At 41.9% G+C, this 24,941-nt stretch overlaps 1 protein-coding gene across 5 annotated transcripts in view; it reads left to right on the top strand.

The window, feature by feature from the left end:
- CARMIL1 (capping protein regulator and myosin 1 linker 1) overlaps positions 1-24,941 on the top strand; it is a 194,445-nt gene that overhangs the window by 49,819 nt on the left and 119,685 nt on the right. The gene's annotated exons all lie outside the window — the stretch shown is intronic.

Raw genomic sequence — 24,941 nt, 5'->3', positions numbered from 1 at the left:
GAAATACCATTGGGGGGTGTGTGTGTTGAAATGTCGAATTTCAGTAATGGTGTTAAATTTTTAAAAAATAATTAATCGTTTAAGGTACTAAATAGAACTAAGACGTCTACTCTTGTGAATACAAAGATAGAGGGCAAAGCAATTGACATAGAAATGTCAATGTCATTTTAGTTTAAAATGCCTACATGTCTCTACATGTTTCTATGAAATGCTGAGCTCATGACAAAGCGTTTTGTTGGTGTTTGTTTGTAGGTTTTCCCCAATTTTATCTTTCTTTTTTTCACTAAAGTATTCATTTGAAGTATTTTTAACAGTCAGTCTCTTTCTCTCTTCTGCCCCCTCCCCTTTTCTGATTTTCTCATCTGCCATATGCTACGTGTCTTCTTGCAAGATCACTGGGGATAGATGATATCTAAATATACTTTTTCTCAGTTTTGGCAGAGTGTGGCTCTGTTCCTAATTAGGACTTGAATGCTCTTCAGGATAAACATGTTAAGGAATATGATGCCATTTGTGAAATGGCTCCTTTATGAATATGGGAGGTGCTTTGAACCTTCATCAGAATCAGCATTTCTCCAAACTGTCTCAGTATTTCAGCTGAATAACATATCAGCCAAAACCATGGGATATTAAGTAATATGGTTGTAAAACAAATGTTTCTGCTTTTTAATCAGATTCCATATGCACAGTATACTCGTGTTCTTCTATGAGTTGTATATCCCCTGAATAAGGACTTCAAGACAAATATATGTTTGGAGTGCCTTTAAAAAATCTGAAGGTGAATTAAGGTAAAGAAATTTCAAAGAAATACACTAAACACATCCAAACTGCCTGTTAAACTTTCTTTCACACCAATAAAAGCAGCTCCTCCCATTGTGAGTGATCTCTAGCATGTGTTAATGCTGACACATTGAAGGAGCCTTGTCTGTGGGAAGTGCCTGGTTTATGGAGGCTGCCCCATGGGTTTGTGCTGTGTTGTCCTTTGATCTCGAGTAGGACCTGCTGTTGGTTCCTCAGAGCAGGTGAACAAGAGCCATAAACTGAGGCAGCTGTTGGAATCGCTGGGTGGAATTGGAAAAGCACATGTACACTGCCTGAGCATTTCCTAGGTAGGTAACAGCAGGACATTTGACTAAGCTGTGTTCTGTCTTGGTTTGAAAAAACCTCAAGTTTTCAGTGTGAGCTGTTCTTCTGTTATTTTTATTTATAATGGGGTCTAGAAATCCAAAAGTAGTTGTCCACAGTGTTAAATGCAATGGCTAGGGATTCTTGGGCAAGCCTAAACCACGCTAGCTCAGATACTAGAAACTGTAGAGTACAGAAAGGAGGAGGTGATAGCAGTGAACAGTAGCTTCATAGTAGTGTAGCTGGGCGGCTTATCAGCTAGTTAATGTTTTTCTGTATGCTGAAGTTCATGCCATCTAGACACAGCTACACATTGCCCAAGGCACTGTCCCTTCCCAGAGCTGTAGAATAGACAGAGTAAGGAAGGGTTATCAGGATGCTCTGAAGGATAGGGACTTGTTTGGATTTACTGGCAATGTCCTGAACAAGTTGAGGTTTAGTACGTCTCTATCAGGCTCTGATCTGTTAGACAGTACAGCCCTTTTGCAGCTTGTTCCCTAATCATTCAGTAGATGAGGAACATGGGAGTAAATAAAGGAATGCCAAAAACTATAAGGCTCTTGATGGAATGGTGTGTGTGTGTATAGTAAATTCCGGGAATGGCAAGGAAGTTTCCTTTGTCCTCTTGGTTTTTGGGGTGTGCTGCAAGTCATAGACTATGGAAAGGACAGATTCCTCTGTGAGATCTCAGATGCAGCCAAAAATGGTTTAAACTCTAGATTACAATTGTTGCAGCAGGCTGTAAGGAAGTGCAGTATGTATCTTTATGGCTAAATTTGTAGTGTTTCTATGTATGCTCAAGCATTTATATCTGGCAGTTGTGTGCTGTTTGAAACTCCAGGGTAATCTTTCTTTAGCAGAACTAATAAGAGATGGACTGATAAGAAATAGAAATCTGCTTGCACTCACTACGTGAGCTGGATTTTCTGCTTCTTTACCATCTTGCTATTTGACTTCCTCTGTTAGTGAATGTGAACTATTTTTAGGGGATGTGAATATTATGAATGTGTAGGTATTCATTTCATTATATTACACTTTTCTGGCAGCAGTTTTTTTCTGCAGCAGGGAAATGTGGAAGTGTAGTGGGTTTATATACTGGTCATGGATAAATAAATAGAAATGAATCACTTTAAAGTGCATGTTATTTCAGTGTAGATTTCTGGGCTTAGTGCTTATATAAAGTAAACAATAACTTCCAGTTTGGGAATGTTATTGTTCCTGTTACTGCAGTTTACTGGAATAAGTAAGATCAGTTTTACTGACTCATTTTAAGGATATTTCAATTCTTTTTTTTATAAGTTGAGCAACCGTTCTGGGGTTTTGTTGTTGTTGATTATATTCTATTACTGCTCATCTCATACTTGGCAGCTATTTCTGTCCACCTTACATACCATGCTGTTCTGGATCCATGCTTGTGGGTGGGTGGTTTTTGCTAGCCGTTTTTTCAAGACTCATGTTAAATCTTTTTCCTATCATTACATCTACCATTCTCCAGCTTCCTAATGAGATGCATTAGTGGGAATGTTCTTGAATAACTGAATTGGGATATAGAATTTTGCTTTATATTTGTATCTGACATGAATTCTGTAGCTCCAGGAGGTAGTCTGTGAGAACTGAATGCAGTGCTGGACCTACGTGCATAGAGCTGGGTCTAGCTACAACTACAGACCTTCGGAGTCCCAGGTGTCTAGTAGGACTGCACAAGAATTTAATAAAAATTCCACCAGACTTCCACCAAAGACACACAAATAGTAATAGGAAAGGCTAGTCTGTGGGGAGTAAGAAATTTGGGTATTGAAGTAGCATTTAGATGTGTAGGTTATGTCTTACATGAAAATCTAGACCTTACAGTGCCATCGTTAAAATTCACTTTTTCTAATTCTTATTAGACCTCTCTTTTCCTCAGTGAGGTCATTGTTGCATTTCAGCTGTGTTAATGCTACATCCTCTTTATCCTCTGCCACTTTGAGGGGAAGGTGTGCTGGATGTTGCTGCCCTGAACCTAGTCCCAGAACTTGGTAGAGATTCTTGATGCCTTCAAGACTTGATCAGAGCAAGGAAGCATAACATAATTTAAAGCAAACAAACAAAGCAACTCCCCTTCCCCTCCCCAAAAAAGCAGCTCTTCTGGTATTGTCTCACTGTAGGCATATTTAACAGAAAAGTTAGTGCAGTCTTAAAGTCTTCTGACAAGTTTTACTATATGACCACCTGTTTGAATAAGCTCTTGTGGAAGAGGAGAGAAGCATCTGCATCAAAATCTATTAAAATATTGATCAATGAAAAAACTCTTGCAAGAGAGGACTGGTTCATTGAGTCCAGTTCCTGCTGTTAACAGGCATATCACATCCTAATATAGTGCTCATATGTTAACCAAACTGTCTGTAAGGTTCTTGCCTCTACTGTACTCATCCAATGTCTTTCTTTCCTGGTGGTAAGGAGCGTTCCAATTTCTGACACGTGTTGTCGGCAGTCTAAGCATACTTGGTTCTAGTCTCAGTTAAAATAATTGAAAATTTAAGTAGTTCTTGTCTTTTTCAAGATTTACTGAATCAGTAAGAGGAACATTCTGAGTCCCCTCAGAATACCAGTACACTGAGCCCTTTCTGGTGCCCTGTCACATAAGGAGTTGTCTCTCTCCTCAACCTTCTACTGGTGAGGCCTTTAGACTTAATGCTGATGATTTTTGTATCAGTGTCTTAGGTGAAATACCAACTCGTGTAATAGTCTGGCCTCTATATAACCCTCATTTTGTCTCTCATAACAAGTTTCATACCCACATTAAAATGGTTTGTTTCCACCTCCAGCATCCTCAGCAACACCTGGTGCATGTTTTAGGGTACTCACCTGTGTTAAAGGTAATGTTTCTTTCACCTGAAGCTAATATTTGCCTTATCTAGAAAATGAGCTACAACATGGAGAAATAAAGTCATGTTGGTCTGATGAGATTTTTCTCATTGGTGTTGGCAAACTGATGTTGTGTCTTATTCTGCTTTCCTTTAGACTTTCTTTAATGATGACTGTCTTTACAATGTGTTCCAGTGCCTTGTATTTCTACTGAGGTGATTTTTGTGAGCAGTAGTTGCCTGGATGACTTGGCTTTGCTTGCCACTTCCTCTGCCTTGTATTTTTTCAAATCCAGTTACTGCATTTCTTGAATATTTTCAGATCATATACCCTATACTTAATAGTTTTATTAAAGCCCTTGCACCTAGTCCTGCAATTTCATTTGTCAGTTCTTTAAGAATCCACAGATGACGATTATTGAGGTTTTTCTAGTTTTGAGTGGATTAAGCTCTTTGAGTTTTGCTGCTGTTTTCATGTTCTTTGCCTTACAGGCATCTTGAATTTCCCAGGCTGTAAAATAAGAAAGTTAATTCCATTTTGAGACTATTGAAAGTTGGCTGTAGGGCATCTTGATGTTGGATGCTCTGCACAAGCATTGTGGGATGCCTAAGTGAAATGTTCATTTCAGTGTTTAAAAGTAAGCATAGCAATGCCATGGAAAACATAAAACTGTGTCTTCATTTCCTTTTTCATCCTAATGGAACATTTGTCCTGCTCCTCCTCTACATGGCTCTGTGTACTCATTCATGCTAAGCAGGAGCAGCAATAATTCCTCTTCCCAGTGCTCACTCCACCATTCAGTGATGTACCATCCAACAGGCAGCACTGCCAGGCACCTTGTCCTTTTGCCCAGAAGGGAAGTTATGCTTCTGCTGCTGCTGTGCTGAACTCTTTCAATAAAAAAAACCAAAACAGGCAGCAATTTATCTGCTATGTCTCAGGATTTTGCAAGGACAAAAGAGGCAAAGCCACATGTCTGGGTAATGAAATGTGGTATTTCTCAACAGATGATAAACCCCAAAAAGCTGTTCTCTGAATGTGTGTAGTAAGGCTAGGAATGGGTTAGATGTGAATGATGCAGAGAGGCAGACTGACTCACTCAGACAAATTTAAATTACTTGTATAGTTTCTAGTTCACTGTGTGTTAAAGTCCATTCAGGTTCATAAACAGCATTTTCCCAGCTAGTGGGGTGAGTGAAACCAGTTTGTTTCTGGTTTCCTTGGGGAATTATAGAGTGGGTAAGAACAAATAAGATAAAAAGATCAAGCCACCACAAAAAAGTGTATTTGAGGAAGAGTTGTGACTTTGCGTGGTGACAAGTTCTCTTAAAATAAAAACATTTTAAAAAACTGAAGCTCAGCAGATGGCTACATAATCTGTTGTTGAGACTGTAAAGATGGAGGCTGAGGGGACTTTTGGAAGAACCTGACACACCCTGGCAGAGGAGTGGTACAGTGTTTCTCCTTTCCTCAGGTCCTTCCTTGCCTTCCATCTGCCCTTCCCAAACCCTAGGGAACAGATACAAACCCCCTTAAGTTCAGGCTGCTGTTAACAAAGGGAAGCTGGAGGGCTGTAAGCGAGTACAGTGTTTGGAGTTTGTGAAGGGTCAACTCCGTAGAAATTGTGGTTTTCTATTCCTTTTTTCTCCTGAATTCCTCTGGAGGCTAGGACTACATCTTAAAAACTTTACCAAAAAAATTTTTAAAATCTTAAACTTTTAAAGATCTAAAATTATTTCAAGGTTTTAGAACGTAGAGTTTTAGAATCAGAAGAAGTGAGGAGGCAAAGGTTGTCCTGAACAGGAGAACTTATGAAGTGGGGACAATGCTATTGCTGAAACAACTGCCTGCTTGCATTGCTGTTGGAGAGGCTTGTTGGACTCTAATGTTTTTTGTCATTGCCCAGCCAACTTCTTTTAGCCTTTCACAAAGCAGAAAAGGAAAGCCTCGCTCACATTTTGAGGAGTATTTGAAACCTACTGTTGCCTCAAGCTTTAGCTTCCTGTGCTGTGCGGTAGAGTGTCTGATAATGAAAGATGAAAGCTTTCTATTTTTGTCTTGTGAATGTAGCTCATGTTTCATGGGCCAGATTGGTTGGTTTTTGTGTGTTCCTTTTTGGTGCTGCCTTTATCGTGGGGAAGGGGGAAGGAGGGAATAGCAACTTCACTGAGGTGCTAAATTTAGAGACGTTAGAAGGGAGGATATGTATCTGGGGTCTTTCCAGCTTTTCAGACTCAAGGCACCTGAAGAAGCTGAATTGTGACCAAGCATGTTGAGTTGAAAGGACAGTTCCTGGGCACCAGAAACCCTCTTGTCCTTTACCCCAGTGAGTATCGCAAGTGGCAAATTTGCGCACCTTGTGAAAACGGAGACAATTTTTCTCTCTTTGTCATTTGAAGTCTGCACTGCCGACATAGTTGTCAGTGGCGTGGTCTGATCTAGTCAAGCTTAAAATATGCATTTTAAAAAATTATGATTGATTCTGGGTGTTTTACTGCTGTGGGCCTGGTACCCTAAAGAACTTGATGCAAAAATTTTTGTTTACATAGAAATATTCTCAGAGATGAGGGACAGTGGGTTTGTGGGTTTCTTTGCTAGCTGTGCATAGTACAGAGATGATGTTAAATAGGGCTAGTGCAAAAAGAGGACATAGAGGAGAGGCCATGATCTTCTGGGCCTTGCATGTCACACATTTTCCGCCTTAAATTTATTTTGGAAACTTCCTTATCTGAACCGTAGTTATCCAAGTGTTTTTAGTGTGTAAGGATAAAAGCAAAATATGATTTGTACTTCCTTTCTTTAAGATTTATAGCCTAGCTGTAGAATTAATTTTTTTTTCATTATAGCTGTTTATATTGGATTGTTCTCCTACCTCACTTTGCTCTCAGATGTTGGTATTTCCACTTTCTTTTTTAAGATGATGGAGACCTTCATTAAAAACATTTCTGCACATGAGTTACAGAATGAAATGCCATGTCTGTTCACAGTATGTTCCTGCTGTAGGAATTTTTCTGTGGAGACAGAAGCTTGCATCCCTGTATGTGCAGTGTGAAGTGCTTCAGAGGAGAAGCACTGTGCTTCAGCACCCCTGCCATAGTCCAGCTTGCAATTCCAACTACAAGCCCCAGCCAGCAAGTTCTGTTGCTCAGCCTTCTCTCTCTCTTTCTCCCTCAGCTGCTCGCTTCCCAACCTGCCAGCGTAACTCCTCTGCAAGTGTGATCTGTGGGAGGGAATAACTGCTTCAGCTGTTCTGGCAGAACTCAGGTTAAGTGAATGCTACTGGATTTTGCCTCCTGCTGAGCACTGGCACACCTGGACAGCATTCCACACCAAAGATGGCTAAGATCCCCTGCAAAATAGTGCTGTTTTCCCTCCAAAATAGTTAGGGTTGTTAACACTGATAGTAGGTGCTGCTTTTTGTGATGGTGTGCCCAAGCTACATCTTCAGAGTGCGAATGGCTAAGATGTTCAGCATCACGCTGCCCTGTTCATTATGAACTGGCTAACAGCCGTAGCATACTGACAGTAGGTCTGACTTTTTGTGATGGCTTTATCCATACTAGTGTCTTGTGGAGCCAGGTGTCAAGTTCTCTTTGTTAAAAAAAAAATCATGCTGGTGCTGCTGACAGCAGGCAGCAGCTTCCAGGTAAATCTGCTGGGTTGCAGGCGAGTGTGAGGAGAGATCAGTTTCCGAATGCTTTCCTACAGCATCAGCAGCTCCTTGTCAGGTGCTGTGTGTGTACTACAGCAAGAAGCACTCAGCTGCCTGGGCAGCCCTTCCTGCTGAGAGAGGTGGTGTTCTGTGGAAAAAGACATGGCTCACATGAAAGCCTCTGGGAAGGTTTTGTTTGCCTTCTTGAGTGTACCTTATTTTCTGGAAAGCAAAAGCTGCACTAGGGCGTGTGCAGCCATGAGAGGTTTCATTGCTTTGAGTAAGTGAAAAGATTCATAGTGGTGCTTTTTTATGGCAAACTCCAAGACTAGGAAGATGAGAATAGAGCACAAATAGTGAAAGGTGAGGCTTTGTACAAGAGCTAACTTCATGTTTGTTCTGCAATATGAGCTCAGGGCTTGTTTTCACCTGGTTATGAAAGTATGAAGCTTCTTAGATTTTGCTGTTTCATACTTACAAGACAGCACAAAGGGCGTCTTACAGCGTATCTTTTTGATCCTGTTTGCTGTAATTCAAAGCACGGTATTCATATTTATATGTCCAGAAGACATAAAAGTACATTTTAATCCCAGTCAAAATGCCAAAAAGGAGTACATTTTGGATATCTGCATTTGGAGTATACTTGAAGTGAGTTGCTTTGTTCTCCACGTGCTCTGAGACAGAACAGGTTGTTAGATGGGACCTTTGTACGGTGACTCCTTGCCTCTCTCAGCAGTTTAGGAAGCTCATGTAGCCTGGCCTGATACATGCTTGAACTTGCATCTTGGTAAGCAGGGCTAATTAAGTGCAGTCATTGATGGGAGCCAGAGAGGGAGAATCGAGTGTGGTTTGTGTGGAGGATACAATTAAGGAGGCCCTGTGCTCTGCTATGGGGGAACAGCATTTGAGTGTAACTGTGTGTGCACAAGTGCACGTGTGTGTATGTTCTCAAGTAATTGTCTCTGGGAAAGGAATTGCAGAAAGCTGACCATATTTCTGGCTAAACAGTTACTGAATCTGGTTAAGCTGTTGCAGGTGGATCGTTCACAAAAACAACGCTTTGTTTTCACAGTGTCAGTTATGTCTGCCCTGCTTGTTTAGCATGAGATAGGGAGTTGTTTCTAAGAGCATTGCAGGCTGGTTTTGTTCAGCTTTGTACCTGCAGCTGTTGCTTTTCCAGATGTGCAGGTTTTTTCAACACTGATGGAACTAAATGTTTTTCTTCTTAAATTAAATGTGTTCACAATTTAAAAAAAAAAAAAGTCAATAAGTCAGGTTTGTGGTGGCTACAGGTTTGCTTGGAGGAAGGCCAGTGGGGTTCACTCAGTGACTGAAGATAGGAGTTGGAAAGCGTGTGTACATAAATCTAGAAATGGGAGATGCTGCTACTTGGCTACACACAGCTAAAACTGCTTTGTGAGTAGAGTCTGAGCACATAAAGCAGCTGGTGACAGGTCTCTATCTGAAAGATATTTTTGTCTTATAATCCGCAACCACTTTTTATGAGTTACAGAGCAAACTTCAATTAGTGTTTGCATTTGGTTTGGTTGGCGGCTCTTTTTTCAGTGTTACTTAGGTTAATTTGTGCTCTTTCCTTTTTCCATCTTCCAGCATGTGTGTGGTGCACCTATTTCTCTGCAGTCCTGCTGCTGGCTTTCTTGTTGTCCTGCTTTCTGCTTAGTGCCATAGTGAAGGGAGCTCAGCTCCTCCCCCTGTGTGCTGTGTTGGTAACTGAAGCCACTCCTCTGGAGCATGGCAAGGAAGGGAAATACTGGTATCAGTAATGGTATCTATAAACTTAGAAGTCAGCAAGGTCTCATGCTGCACCAATGTGACATTTCCATTGTGAAAAGGGGTTTCCTAGAGTGGGCAAGAGCCCTTTTGGACTCAGAAGGAGAAAGGTCTGTGTAAAATCACAGGCTAGTTCTTATCAATCAACACCTGCTTGTTAATGGTTCTGTCTTTCTGATAAGTTAGGTTTGTGGAGAGAGAAATGACTGTAGGAATCTGCACAGAATTTTAAGTGGAAATACCTACAATCATTAATGACTTTAATGAGTTTTCAGTGTAATGTGTTTATTAAAAAAAGCATGACTTTTTTTTTTTTTTTGCTAAGAGGCAATGAGAATGGACAGCAGTACTTCTAATATTGGATAGAGTCTAATCATGTCAAGTAGAAAATAACGGTTTTGTTATTTTACTTTTTGGTTTGTTTGCTTTTTGGTTTTTTTTTTAGTGATACCCCTGATCACATTTGGTATTGCAAATCTCAATTGCTGTTTGAAAGTTTCCCCATAGAACTGAGAGAGAAATCATGACAGTTCAGCAAAAACAAATGTATTAAAGTGTTGAAATTTGTATTTGATGTAAGAACATTGGAAGCACATCCAGAAAGGAGAGATGGTGCTGCCTGTAGTACTTGTCTTTGTAGAAAGGGGATTTTATTGCCACCCTGTTAAGAGATGAGTTTTTCTCAATGTTCTCAAGGTTTTGAAGTAAGTTTTGTGTTTTGTAACGCACAATGGCAAAAAGCAGAGGTGAACTATTCTGATGATAACATTTGATAGTTTGTTGAGGCATATTAGTTAATATCTTTGCTTAGCAAATTAAATTGTTGCTGATGAAAATTGGGAAGTTAATACTTACATGACTCAAGGCAAACAACTTTGAAACAAGCCCATTCCTGAAGTTTTCAGTTTTAGTAGATACCTCAAGTCAGACAAAACTTCAAATGCATGACTCGTGGCTCCCAGCTAGAAGTGTTTTGTTGTTCCTAAGGATGCAAAGCAATTTCTTTTATGTTTTGGGCAGTGAGTCATGGCTGAAAAGCAGTAGTGCTTCTAAGCAGTAGTCAGTAGTGCTTCTAAAGGTAAATTGGGTAACTGATTTTGTGGACAACAAATGGAGTTCATGCACCCTTAGCTATCTGTCAGGATGGACTCTGGTTTGATGTTGAGGATTTACTCATGAAAGATGACTAAGTGGTTCAGAAGGTTTATTTTGCTGGTGTGTTTGACCTCTGGAGTCACTGGTGACACAGAACTGTGAGTTTCCACAGTTTGATACCGGTTACAGACAGACAAGACTGTTGATGGTTTTGATCTCATTGTAGGTAAGTCATGGAATTGTGCAATGAGCTGATAAGGCCTGGCCTGGTTCAGCATGCTCTTCTGTTCCTCACGAACCTACCAGGACTTGCAAAATATGCAGGCCACTGTTGCTTCCACCTCACTGCTCACCCAGGTCTCCAGTGCTGTGTTCTACTCTCATGTGGGGTCTCTCGTGTCCAGCCTCTCCATCAGACTAGTTCAGCATCTGTGCCCTGAAGTTGTGTCCGTGTGGTTTCTGACTTCTCGCTGCATTTAAGGTAAAATAAAAGCACCTTGCCATCGCTGCAAGCTCACCTGATAAAAGCTCATGAAATTACAGGTGTTTTGCAAAACCTCTGTTAGGAAGGAAGGGAGTTTCAGCACTTCCTTCCTACAGTAGCTGTGGATCTGGAAGAGAAATCTACTCCTCACCTGCTCTTCCAGGTGAAACACTTGTGCCTGCACATAGTTGGCAGCAGCAGCCGTCGATTCAAGCTGCCTGCCTGCAGGTCTGAAGTTGTTTCTTCCTGTGTGGGAGGGAATTTTATGCTCTCGGATAAGTATTCTGGCTGCACACATGTGACTGCCTCTCTGTGGCACCCTCAAGACTAGAGGTAAGTGGGGCATTTCAGCTTCCTGAGCTGCCGCATGTGGGGTTTCTCAGGTTGTGGTACCATCGAGATGCAAAGGTGAGGGGATTTGCACAGCTGATTCCAAGTCAGGGTGGAAGAGTGTATCAGATGGTTGGCATGTTTTTGAAACTGCCCCCTCAGGGGCACCTCTTCTTTTCTCAGGCAGCAGGCATCAGACAAGGAAAAGCACGGAAGTGCAGGTATTTCACAGTTCATGGGGCAGCTGGGCAAACGACTAACTTCCCTGGTGTCTCCTTTCTCAGAGGCATGGATTTTGTATTGTGAAGGGTGTGGACTGCAGCTGGCTTCCCCAGTGACTCTGCTTGTCTGCCGATAGTGTTGTAGATGGAAGATAAATTGCTCATCATTGCAGTCTGACAGCTGCCTAGAGAGCAGAGTAGAATTAATTCCTGAACTTCTTCCTTAACTATTTCGTTTACCTGGGTGGATGCTCACTACTGAATGTCTATCTCCTTTACAGGAATGAATAGTGATAGAATTATCTGCCGTGTTTGTTTCACGTATGCTTAGCACCCTAGATAACACAGCAAGTATGTGGTTTATCTCTCTCAGGAAAAAATCCAGGTAGTTAAAATAAGCTGGAAATGCAGTCTTGCTCTACTTGGTAGAGGCTGTGGCCTTGGGCTGTGGCTTATCTTATTAACCAACCGTGAAAACTGTGCAGTTTTCCATCTTTGCTCTTCATCAGGTATATTGCCATTCATATTATTTCTCTACAGTTGTTCAGGGCAACAGCGGCTAGGGTATTTGTGTATTTCTGGTGTATTTACACAAGGCTGCTCTCTGATGATTGCAGACTCTGGAGTTGGGTCTTTAAGTGCATGTGTTGATGGACAACTGCTCTGTAATTAAGTAAGAAAATGCCCTATTCATTCGGGGGGGGTGTGGGGGGGGGTTTGCTTACCTTGTATTGTGCCATTCAGTTACCTATTGAGGTGTTACCCTGTGAATGTGCTGTGGTAACAACAGGCTGTTGGAAAAGCTGGTAGCAAAACAATAGCCTGAAATAAAGTACTTTCTGGAGGCCTCTCAAGGGTGGTTAATAGACAATTCCTGAGCTTTTAGCTGTTAAAAGTCTGCTCAGAGCTCCAGCCAAGTTACAAAACATGTTTTGTCTGGCAGTTGTGTGGATCAGTGAGCCAAAGGGTTATGAACAGTTAAAAAAAATCCTTTCTGACAGAGTCTGGGCTCTTGTTTTGGAAAAGCTGTCGAGAGTGTGTGAAGTAGGTAGAGTTTCTCCCAGGTCTCCATCACAGGAGTTTGAGAGTCACTTAAGTAAGCAGGGTTTGGCATATGCCATTTGTTGTTTAAAACCTGTACTCCTCTATTTTGTTTTTCTACTGATAAGATTGGTTATTGGTTGGAGAAGGCTGCTTAACTACTCATTTAGCATGGCCATAACCTTTCAGGAGGGAGAAGACTCGGAGTATGGAATCCTGGGAGAGGGCTAGGGAGCTGCAGGCACCCCAGGATGGGACCAGGTCTGAGCAGGAGCAGGCAAGGACCACCGATAAGCTTGGGATCTCAGAGAGGTGCCCTGGCAAGGGCTGGAGTGCAACCCAAACGTGCAGGCTCCAAACAATGACTGTGTCCACCTTTGCTATTTTTATTGAAATTGTGGTGCTCTGTGAATGTATAAAAAGGAGACCCTGGTAAATGTTGTCATTTGAAATGTCTAATTTTAGGTTGTAATTTATTAGAGCATTTTTATGAAGATGAGGCTCAATTATTTTTTCAGGTGTTTTTTGTTCATTTAGTACCTTGAAAGAGAAGATTCTTTAATAAAATGAAATGTCACTGCTGTGTACAGTTCTGGGACAGATGCTGTATGTTGTCATGTTGTTCTCATTGGAAAGCAAACATAAATATGGTTACAGCGTTGTTGAATGCTGTGACTAACCTAACATACTCTATTACATACTGTTTAAGATTTTGTGCAGCCAAGCACGTTATCTTTCACTGAAAGAACATTTACTACAATTTTATTTTAGTAATCTGCACGGGCTTGCTATGTGTACATGACAAATGGATTGCTTCTCACGGTAACGTGAAGAAAATTGTAAGAAATTCTTGACAAAGTCTTCTGCTCCTTTAGTACCAAAGAAGTCCTGTGAAAAGAAATCTGTGTACCCTTCTTGAGTATTTTCTCCCTCCACTGTATACCTGTATGCATGTATGGGGAGGGGGACAGATGGAAACAACACCCAATCTGAAAAACATGTTTATTTTGGTTTCCTCTATTTAACTGCTGGTGACTTTAAGAGAACTATCAGGTCTTAGGTATTCATGTTTTTCCCCTTTCTATTGAACCAGCTGAATAGCTGATCTACACTTTTCTTTGTATTAGATAGAGGCTTTTTCTTCTTTTACTCCAAGTAGACACAATGTCTTCTTCCATGGTGCTGTGAAGTTGACCACAAAGGTGACCTCTGCTTTTTAATTTGCAAGCAAAACAGACTTTGTGTGAGCATATTCAAGCATACATTTGTTTTCTGATTATGGTTTATTTTTTAAAAAAAGCAGCATGAACCTTTTAGAAAACTCTCTTAAGTACAAATGTTCTTGTCTTGGCTGATGCAATAGCTAAATGGAAGCAGGGAGAGCTGTTTGGAAACCACCTGTGTATCTGTGGATAGCAGGAGTGCCAGAATTACAGACCACTTTACCAAAATGACATACTTTGTGTATGTTAGGGCATATGAATGAAGCATGCTACCAAGTTAATTTGCCCAGACTGGAAGCTGATTTTACAGTGAACTCATTTCTTTGCTTCAACGTTCTTAGATTTGCTTTTTAATTCTGTGAATTAGCATCAATACACGTGGGAGGACATTTTCTTTAGATCCTGCATTAAATTATTCTGATGAAGCCCTGACAGTGAGAGGAGTTGAATGTCTGTCTCCTCATCTATCCTCTTAATGGGCTTTGCACTGTGTATTTTTGCACCTATTTGAAGCAGTGATATTAGTTTTCCAATTACTGTTCGAGCTCTTTGACGGTGCCGATGAGCAGTTATGCAACATGTCTGAGTTGCTTCCTTTTTCCCCAGAGTGAGCAAGGACTGACAGAACAAGTATTGGCTTCTTTGTGCAAGTTAACTCTTAAACTGAAATTTGGAGCTCATGCTGTGGATACTTTGAACAGGTCCCTGATTATAAAATAATAAAGATGAGAGGTTACAGCTATTAAAGAAAGCTAGCACAGTGTCAGGAGAGCTGGATTTTGTTCTGGTCCTTCTGAAAAGTTGAGTACAAGTTCATGTAGGATTTTTGTTTTTCATCCATTGTAGGAAGCAGTGACTTTTTATTTATTTAAGGATAATCAGCCCAAATGGTGCCGATTGTTCTAGTATAGGGGTTAAACAAATACATAAACCCTTGTGTGGGCTTGTTACTTTGCTACTTAAGTGCCCCAGTGATCTGCCCTACTGGCCTCCAGCATTTGTTTTTCCTTCAGGGACATTCGCCATGCCTTTGCTGCCCTTTCAACTGGGAGCAGCTTTGCCAGATTTATCAGCAGATGCATCTCCTAATGAGTTGTCTGTGTCTGGTAGGATGCTGGGGGTGAACTGCCAGGTGGTGCTTACCTGAGCAAGGGGCTGCCAGGGCTGGGTCTGCATACCTGAATCACAGGATGACTCAGTCATCCAGCTGTGGTGCATCACTAGGTGCTTAATTACATTGCCCTTTCTCTTCTGCTCTTTCCTGCAATAATCATACCCATCTTATGGCTGGTCCTTTCTAAAGAGAAGATAGGTTAGATTTTCTTTTCTCTTCCTCTCCTTTCTTCTCTCTTTGGGGGCTTGTACTGTTGAGGAAAAGCAAAAGAGTGGCAACTAAAATCATGGAACTTGTCCATCTCTTGAGGAAGGCCCTCCTTCCAATATAAGATGGCTAGCAAGCTCTGGCTGAGCCAGCTGTGCCCATTCCAGGAAGTTTCCATTTCTGTTTGCCACCTGCCCCTTTGGCACGTGTTATGGCTCCCCTGTTGGGTTGGTGGCATAGAGATGGCAATAGACACCTACGTCAGGTGCTGGAGAGCCGATCCGGTGTGTGTGCACATGGTGGGAGCCCCTCAGCCTGGCTGAGCCACATGAGCAGCTGTGTGGCTTTGCAAGTGCCCTGCAGCGTGATGGAACTGGGGGAGAGTGGGCTCAGCCTCTCTGGGTTAGCCGAGTTACACGGGATTAGATGTGGTACACAGCTGCATCCTGAGACTGCTTTTTTGGCACGTGTGTGGAAGCTTTTCACTTCTAATTGATTTCCCTCACTTTCTTGCCTGCTTTGTTACAGTGTGACCTAGAATGTGGAGTGCCAAGTCGGATGCAGTGCTCCTTGCTTTGCAAGTAGTTTTATGTATTATTCCAGGGTATTAATTTAGTTCCTTTTTTTTTTAATTAGGAGATTTTTCATCTTGGATTGAATGATTTAGATTTCCTGCTGCTTATCAATGGTTTAGTGGATGTAGTTGGATCTTGGAAGAGTGATGTTTATATGCATAAAAGAGGAAGAAAGAGGAGGTAGATTCTGCTTCTAATGCTGGATCATCCTCAAATATTTCTGTGTGAATATGTGGTTAGAAAAAAAGGCAACCATGTATTTTTGTGGCTGTTAGAAAGCTCGATGTCTCCCTCTTTAGTGTCCCAAATTGTGTATAGCTATTACCAACTCCCCCACCCTGCTGCCATCTGCTTTAATTAATAACTAGGGTAAGACAGAGATGATTGTTGAACTTTAGACTTCCTTTTGTGTGCATGTTATATAGATTTGTTGGCTGTATTTTGATAACAAAATTGATTTCTGAAGCTGTACCAGAAAGGTACCAGTTTTATGGGTTGTGGAGATAGCGTTGATTATAATTTTTAGTTAGTTTGGGTCTTTTAAATACATTGGCTTTTAAGTCTTATCCTTTCCTTCATACTTTTCAGATGGCCTCATTTGTTTGTAGGTTCAAAAGGTTTCTCTCTTCTCCAGGAATCAGCAAATTCAACAGAAATCAGTACTTTTTTTTTTGCTTCTCTAAAACTGTTGGTTACCTTTGTATTTGTAGTCTCTCTGTGTTAGTTTGTTAGAATGAACCAGAAAATACTTGAATCACTGTCCCATTATAAAGGCAGTACTAGCTGTACGCACACAGGAGTAAATGCACTGCAAGGGATGGTATTTCAAACTAATAATCTGGAATAGAACACAGCACCATCCATTTAAAGTGTGGTTCTGCAGCCCTCTATGCATTTGCTAATGAAAAGGGGTGGGTTTATAACATCAACAGAGTGAATTTAGAGAATCAAAACACGTTCCATTGTAAAAATGACCTGGAAAGAAATATTTTCATGCAGTTTTATGTTGCCACTGTTTTTCATTCATCCCACATACACACATCCCCGACTGAGATGGTTTTTTGTCTTGTTTGTTGGTTTCAGAAGCTTCCTGGCTTCCACTAAGGATTATTTAGTGTCCCAGATCTGCCAATTATGAGCTTCTCAAGCTATGGGCACAGGAGCAGAGGGACAAACCTCCAGGCAGAAACATGGTGCAAATAGCATTGAAGCAGCTGCAGACAAAAGGGCAGGCTGTGCATTTGAAAACGTGAGAATGCACTGGAATTGCAACATAGACATATGAAGGCGACAAATTTAGCCCAGGGTAAACTCGCCTTTGGGAGAGAGCTCAGTCCCTAGTTAGTGTCAGGTGTTCACAGCTTTTAAATCGGGAGGGCTGGACTTGGCACAGATTAACCCTTTTGTGAACCTCTGTCCTTGATCTTGGCAACCCCCATGCATTTGAGTTACTCTGGTCATGTTATCTGACTGCACTTGGGGTGGGGGGAAACCAAAACTTGATAGAATATTGAATGGTGCATTTCTCCTGGATTTCCAAGCCTGTGGTGATCCAGGTCAAACCACGGATGCTGGATATCTGAGGATCACAGCCACTCTTTTAAGTTTACGTGAACTCAGTAGCCAGAATCGAACATGTCTTGCACGAGCTGTGTGTCAGGAAGCATAGCATGTCTCAAGCATGTTGAGTGAGCATGAGCAGAGCTGCTACCAGGAGAGCAGCCCAGGCTTTCCAGATGCACTCACCTTGCTGTGTCTAAGTGTAATCTCTCTCGTTTCTACGTAGAACAAATCTTACAGAAACACAGTTGAAGATGTTGCTCAGCCTCAGCCTAGTTTTTCCTCTTACAAGTTCTTCCCCAGAATGCTGGCATAAATAAAAGTCACTGTCCTTAACAATGAAGATTTTTGTGCAGTGTTGAAGTCTTCGGACTGATTATTCAGCCTGCTGGAAGCAAAAGCGTGGTAAAGACTAGAAATTGAGTAAAGAGGAAGAATTACTGTGTTAGTCCTCAAAATTGGATTACCTTTACATTTGTCACTTCTGTAGTGTTTTTACTTTGTATTCAGCCCTCTTTCTGGTTTGATTGCAGGGAAGCATCCATTTTGTGTTCCCCTCCCTAGGAATGATACCTCATTATGAGAGCTGAGGCTTGGCCCTGTGTGGTTATGTCTTACATCACATCTGCATTGAGTGACCTCCCATTTTTGCCGCTGTTGCTGCGCTGGCTCTGTGCAGGGCTCCTTGAAGCCTGTAGTCTATAGGATTTGACCTCCTTGGAAGGAGCATTATTGAGTACCAGGGTTTCCAGGCAGCTGTGATTCCTTCATCATTTGTTTATAGTGACATGATTGTTACGACCAGGGTCAGATCACATATTGTGAGCCCTGAGGAGCCGGAGAAGCTTGTGTTTTTTCTAGCTAATTTACCAGGCTTCAGAAACTTCATAGAATTGATTGATTTGTACCACGAGTGAGTCAATGATGTACTTTGAAAGCTGTTATGTATTTTCATGTGGCTGCAGGAAAGTGAAACAGCCCCCTCTCCCCCACCCACTTTTGCATATTTGAAAGCAAAATTCTTCAGACTTTTTATTAGTAACCACAACAGATGCTTAGCTTCTGAAACTGCTCTGAGGCATCAGATTGAGAGGAGCTGAGGTTACAGGCTCCATGCTGATGATACTGTTGGATGAAGCACTGTGGTCTTTATCATGCAAAGAGTGGGCATAGATATATTATTTTAAAACCCTGGTATTTGGCATCTCTTCTTGAAAGGGTTATATCTACTTGCTTCTGTCATCTACATTTGTAGATTAGGGCCTTAACTACATGTCTGTGTATGTTAACAGCTTCTAGGGTGGGAGTGGCCTCATTGAAAATGTGCTTTATGATCATGATGATGTAATTGTTTGAGGCAAAAAGCCAGATTTTGTTTCTTCTTTTAAACATGTTGCATAGTGAGCTCTCTTGCTTTTTTAGCTTGAGCAAAGCAGCGTCTCCTGGAGCTTCTTTACTCAGCCTGGAGTAGATAGTAAGTCAGTGTCACATTGTTTCCACCTCCCTTGACCACTACTTCAGGAGATACCTGTACTTGAAGACAGAAGATCTTTTAAGTTCCCATCTAATTTATGAACAAGGGGGAGGTAGTGGCCTTTTCAGAACTGCTGTGAGCTCTGCAATTCAACTGAATTTGAAAAGTCCTTCCATCACAGACATGTTGATGTGGATGCTTTCTTCTGCTTGTCTTCATTTCTTGGTGCACTTGTGTGAGAAATGCTAGGATTTAAGAAAGGGAAAGAGAAGACATCTGTATCTAGTCTGCAAGAAAATAAAAAAAAATGATAATGTAGACAAATTGAGTGATCACAGGACCCTGACACAGAAGAAATGGAAGATAAAGCTGGGGAGTTTAGCGTTGCAGTTATGGTGGGAGGTTTTGGGTTTTCATTGCTGTGCTTTACTCATCATTAATGGTCTTATCTGAATAGTGAGGTTAATTATCCAATAATACAAGTGTTTGTGTGTGGGCAGAGTTCAAATCTTCGATATATCTGATAGCCTGTTGGGTAAAATTTTGTGCAAACCTGCTAACAAGACAGTGATCATTTATTTATGGTGTGTTTGGGAACTTAGCCATGTAATTCAAAAACATTACAGTGATTTCTTTAAAACTTCTAATTTTAGTTGTACAAAACCCCTGTGTTGATACAAGTATCAAAGCTCAACAAAAGGAAAAGAAGACATTTAGAACTTCAAGCAATGAAAGACCTTGAGAAGAGATGATAAACAAGAAGTGGGTAGAAAAACAGTGATGACACATTAATCAGCTATGTAGGCAGGACGATTGAATGACATTTTTTTTTCTGACTTCTGTGAGAATACCAGCAAAATTGACTGAATCCACGTGAGTTTATTGAAGTGGTTGATGTGTGACTCCAGTGACATTTAACCAAGTAGCACTTGGTGAGGTCTCCAGCAAAGGCTGGGCCACGCTGCGGCTCTCCGGTGCGCTGGTGCCGGCACAGTCCCGGTATAGGGCAGCTCTCCGACATGGAGGTGGCAGCACAGTCCTGGTGCAGGGCAGTATGGTCCCTCACCCTCTTCCCCAGAGCCAGGCAAAACCCACATGCTTCCACTTTCTGCTGCCGGTGTCTTCCTGCCAAAGCCACACCTCCAGCAATGATGATGTGCATGATATGGAATTAAACAGTGCTAGAAACTCCATACCCCTTTTCCCTGTATGCAGGACACTGACTAATACTTCACTTAGGAGGTCTTGCACTACCTGAACTAAGTATTAACATCCCATCTGAAGTTAGTGGGTGACAAGAAAAGGCAGCAGTAGCAACTGGAAATGAAATTACTAATGTTTGGTTTTGGTTTTACAGTTAAAACAAACCAAACCCCATTCACCAGCATAAAGAATCAAAGGAACCACAACTTTTTACAAAAAGAAGGGGGAAAAAAATGGCAATAGCTTCTTTGAGATGGTTCAACGTTTTGTCTCACAGTGGCTTTGAAGCCCTGATGATAACGTGTTGGGGTTAAGGTTTCTTTGTAGTAGACTACTAAAGGCTTTTGAGGCTTTGTTTTACTTAGGCACTGCCTAGGTTAAGAAGATTTTTAAGAAAAGCCACAAATGTGTATGTAAACACTCTGTGTCAAGAGTCATAACGGTAGAGCAGTGACAAGATACAGCATGAAAAAATTTGTGTGTGATATGTTGAATTTCAGCTGAAAGCTTCCAGTGCATCTCTGGGGGTAGGTGAGCAAGTTGGTTTTTAGCCATGCTATTGAGTAGGTAGAGATAATGTTCTCAGGGGTCCCATGCTTAGAAGGCAATCTGTCTTCTTAGAGCTCTATCTGTGTTAATTTTTCTCTCTGTTTTGATCATCAGCTGGGCTGTGTTGATGGCAAGAGCAGAATGGTGCTTGGAAAGATGGAAGCCTAGAAAAGGCATTCCATAAACTGCATTTGTGCTGCAGTCAGGTTACATACTGACTTGTCTTATTCAAGGGAGCTTTAAATTTCCTTAAAACCGGGGTTGTCGGGGTCCCTCCCCCTGCCATGTAGCCCTGGGAGAGGGGCCCTGAGGGCACAGACACACGGGGTTTCCCTGCCCCTGGTCAGCCTCGTTCCCCATTGGTTGGTTTGTGTTTCCCTGCACGGGCAAAGGACCCTCGGGTCCTGACTGTAGCAGTTCCTCGGCAGAGCCCGGCCATGCGGCTGGGGAAATAAACATCTCTGAAACATCTAGCAAGAATCTGTCCATAGATATATTTCCTTTCCACGGGACTCCTGGTTTGATATACGCGTGTTACAGTATCCCCACTGTAACACGGGGTGACTTGCAGTAGTGCAGAGTTGGGTCTAGCCTGAAGGACCTGCCTGTGGGATGGGGAAGTTATCAGGCAGTTGGCTCAACTGGAGCACCGTGTTCCTGTGCCCCCGATGCTGCTGGGCCATATTGCTGCTAAGCTGACCTTGGTGTGTTACAGTCTCACATTCAGCTGCAGAAGAGGCTGCCTTTGGTTGTGCCAGACCCTTCTGGGGGTTCAGTGCTGGTGGCACCTGTGGCTTAGGCTGTGGGGGGAGTGGTCTCACCACAGTGCAAACTGTTGTGGAACCAGGTGGTTCACCTTCCCTTCTTGTTTGTGGCCCTACACCAGTTTTTTCGCTGTTAGAAATTACTTTAAAAACAAAACATTGATGTCTCAATTACAGGTTTTGAATCTGTGTTCTGTCTACCCAGGACGATTTTTAGGGTGTGTAACAAGAGTGATCACTTGAGATTGGAGCATGGCCTCAGAAAGCAGGCTCTGTCAGCTCCTGAGGTTGGGGATTGTGCCACCAGCTCCCAGGGGCCGCCCAGCCTGGCCAGTGCTGCTGCTCTTCATGCTGCTTTGTGAGCTCCCTGGGCTTGTGTACCCTAGCAAAGAGCCCTGGAGAGCAGATTGGCTTGATCAGCAGGAGAGCTTAAGCTGTTCCATAGTGGACCCAGGAAAGGCTTGGCTGCCTGGAGGATGAGGAGAGAGTTGCCTATAAACCTACTATATAAAAAGAGCAAAGGCCGTTCTCAGGTTTACTTTCCTTTCTGGCAGACTGTGCTGTACGTCCATAGAGAAAATTAAGATAGTCCACAAATTGAAGAGCTTGTAAATTATTACTCTAGATAAATGATAAAGCCAAGGAAGATCTAGTTCACTTTACACTTCTGTAGATTGCTCTGACAAGCAGAGTGAGTTGTAAGTTCACAACTTAGGAGTAGTAAAGTAGTGAACTAACCTTTTAAAAGCTCTCTTCCTGTCCCTAAGACTCTTGTGTTCTGAAATGAGCAGTGGTTACATAGCATCAAGTTCGTGGATTGGTGCTTATAAAACCAAAATTCACACACAAAACTATTCTGAGAAAGAGTTTGACTTAGAAGACTTTTGCATCAGAATCTTGTGAAGGCTTTCTGGGGAAGCAAGCTGACTTTTTTCCAATTTTTAGAGGCATAGGTAGGTTAAAAACCACTGAAATCTTTTGTATATCAAGGAGTAACTTGATACTGAGTGTTGGGTACCAAGTTGCAGCAGCTGTTATACTTAACTCCTAAGTTTGAAGAGCAGAATAATTTACTGGGTTTTGCATTCAGCGAGTTGTAATTTTACTTTTCTGAGCATGGTTTCTGACTTTTGTTTGTTTGTTTGTTTTCCATTTGGCTGTTAGAAATTGATGTGGTTCTCAGATAAATGGGGATGTTTTGTTATTACATGCATTTTTCCAGGTTAATATGCTGTATAAGAAGCTGCACAACTATCACATAGGCAATATTAGTGTGAGACACTCAAGAATCTTCACAAAACCAGAAATTATGAAAATGGCTTTTTTATTGAATAGGAGCATATTCATTTTTAATAATTAACAGCATTTGATGATTGACATCATAAGATTTTAAAAAATCAGCACAAAGAGTAATAGCCCTCCATCAATAGTGGTTTTTGCCCAGCACATACAGCTTGTACTTCTTAGGTAGACAAGACAGTGTGCATTTTGGGAGTGGGAGAGACTGATAAGTATTTTTTTGCAGCATGTTGAAGGCAAAATTGCTTTTCTGGAATGTGGCAATTCCTGAATTTCCATCTAAGGGGAAGCCAGATACAATCAGCTGTGTCATTGCCTAAAGCTGGCCTGGTTGCTGGATTTCCTGCCTGTTAGATACAGAGTGGGAGCAGGGGAGGGACTTTGTCTCATGCAGAATCCTAAGAAAGAAAGATATCCAGCATCATGCACCTGCATGACAAGGAAGTGGGAATACTGTTCACACCTCAATTATTTAGCTGCCCTGGCTGTAAGAGTAAAGTGCAGGACAGAGAAGCTATTGTGAGTTTTCCCCAGAAGATGGTAGCTACTCATCAGCTGAGTCGGTGGGTGGGTGGTCGGCCCTGGGTAAGCCATGAGGGGATGCCCCAGCCATCTTCAGCTCCCACCACTTAAATAATAAAGTATGGGAGCTATGGGAAAGCTCCATACTGGAAGAGGCCTCACTTTCCCTGCCTGTTTCATGCGGGGATAGCAATGGGCAAAGGGAGGTCCCTTACAGCCCTGCTTTCTTGTACAGGGGAGTAGTTTGCTCCCTTTTTGCCGTTTCTGGAAGGTGTTTTAAACTCTGAAAGAAAATATTTCTTTAGCAGAGTTGAAATGTGTTACATTGTAAATAAAATAGCTGTAAAAGAGATAATCTTATAAAATGTAAAACAGTGTAACAAAATATCTGAGTCTGGGAGCTGTGAGTATAGTAGTGTCTTTTAAGGATTTTAAATGGCTAGGTAGCTGGTTTCAACACTCAAGCACCATCCCTCTCTTGAAAGATTGATGGTCTTAAGATATCAAAGCATATAAAGACTAAGTCTTGCAGTGTAGCTCAGGTGATTAGGGATGAAGTGACTGTCACAGTCGTGTTAGTTCCAGCGGGGACTTCTATTTTACAGATGATAGGGATGGAAAAGGGGTACTGTGGGGAAGCAAGAGGAAGAAAAGGAAATCAAGAGTGTACCTGAGGACAGCAGCTTCCTGCAGTAGTGTAGAGGAGCAGATCTTGCATCCCCTCAGGACCTAATGGGGAAGAGGGTTTTGTCTTGTACTCACAGCAATGGTTTCTTTGGGAAAGAACTGCCTTGGCTTGTGGGTTTTTATGAGCAATCCCATCACCAAGGATCACTGCAAAATGTTTAATCTGGCATTTCTAAGTGATGAAATTAACGAAGATAAGAATAAAAGCACTGTAATAGCAAAATCTATTTCCAGCTGCTTCTGCATAGAAACAGCGTCATATGCAGCGCACCAAAATGCTTCCAGTTTTAACTGCTGTGTGTAAACACAGAAAGAAGCTCTGTAGGAATAGGGAAGGTGTGTGGAGGTTCCTTTTTATTAACACCATGGGCAGGTAATGGGAGAGTTTTTTCTAAAGGTGCCTGTACAGTCTTTTTATGATGGAGAGTAGTAGTACAAGACTGTAAAAAATTGTTGCAGTGAAAGTGCTGCAGCCCAGGGTGTTTTGAATTACAAGTCAACAGAACGTTTCCAACCCACTTTTTAACCAAGTATTGGGGATCTGGAACACTGTAAAAGGCAAGTACCTAGGGAAGGTATCCTGCTGAGGCACATTGTAACCTGAATTGCAACACTGAATCTGTGTAATGGCTGTATACAGATAAGATCGAAAGTAAGGGGAAAAAGTAAAATAAAGGTTTATTAACACTAATGTGCTAGTGACCTATTTTTGTGTTATGTAGGTACAGAGAAAGAAAGCCCCCTTGGGGTGTTGCTGCTCATTGATGAGTTACAAGTGCAGGTATGTGGTTGAGCCTGCTCCCCTCCTTTGCCTCGGCTGGGATCAGCCCTGGATGTGTCCAGTGCCATGGAGAGGACTTTGAATTGTTGAAATGCAGCTGCTGATTGATTCCTATTTTTATGGCTCAGAGCAGGCTTAAATAACACAGTAGGTGGGTCTTCTGGTATTTAGTGTTTTACAGCATTATGTATTTTTTTTGTTGGGAATTGTGTGGTGGTGAGCAGGATGACAAGGAAGCTTTGCAGTCTGCAGGGGATTGTGTCGGTTTTAGTGCTCTGTGCTGGACATCTCTCACACCACCATGAAACTCTTCCATGGTTACTTAGAACAAGGGAGCCCTGTAGCACAGGCAGTAGGTGGCTGCCCCTCCACAAGCAGCTCTGTGGCTAATAGCACA

The sequence above is a fragment of the Aphelocoma coerulescens genome, chromosome 2 (genome assembly GCF_041296385.1).
Source record: "Aphelocoma coerulescens isolate FSJ_1873_10779 chromosome 2, UR_Acoe_1.0, whole genome shotgun sequence".
NCBI classification, from domain to species: Eukaryota; Metazoa; Chordata; class Aves; order Passeriformes; family Corvidae; genus Aphelocoma; species Aphelocoma coerulescens.
The sequence above is the reverse complement of the archived record's forward strand: the minus strand, read 5'-3'. Positions and strand labels throughout refer to the sequence as shown.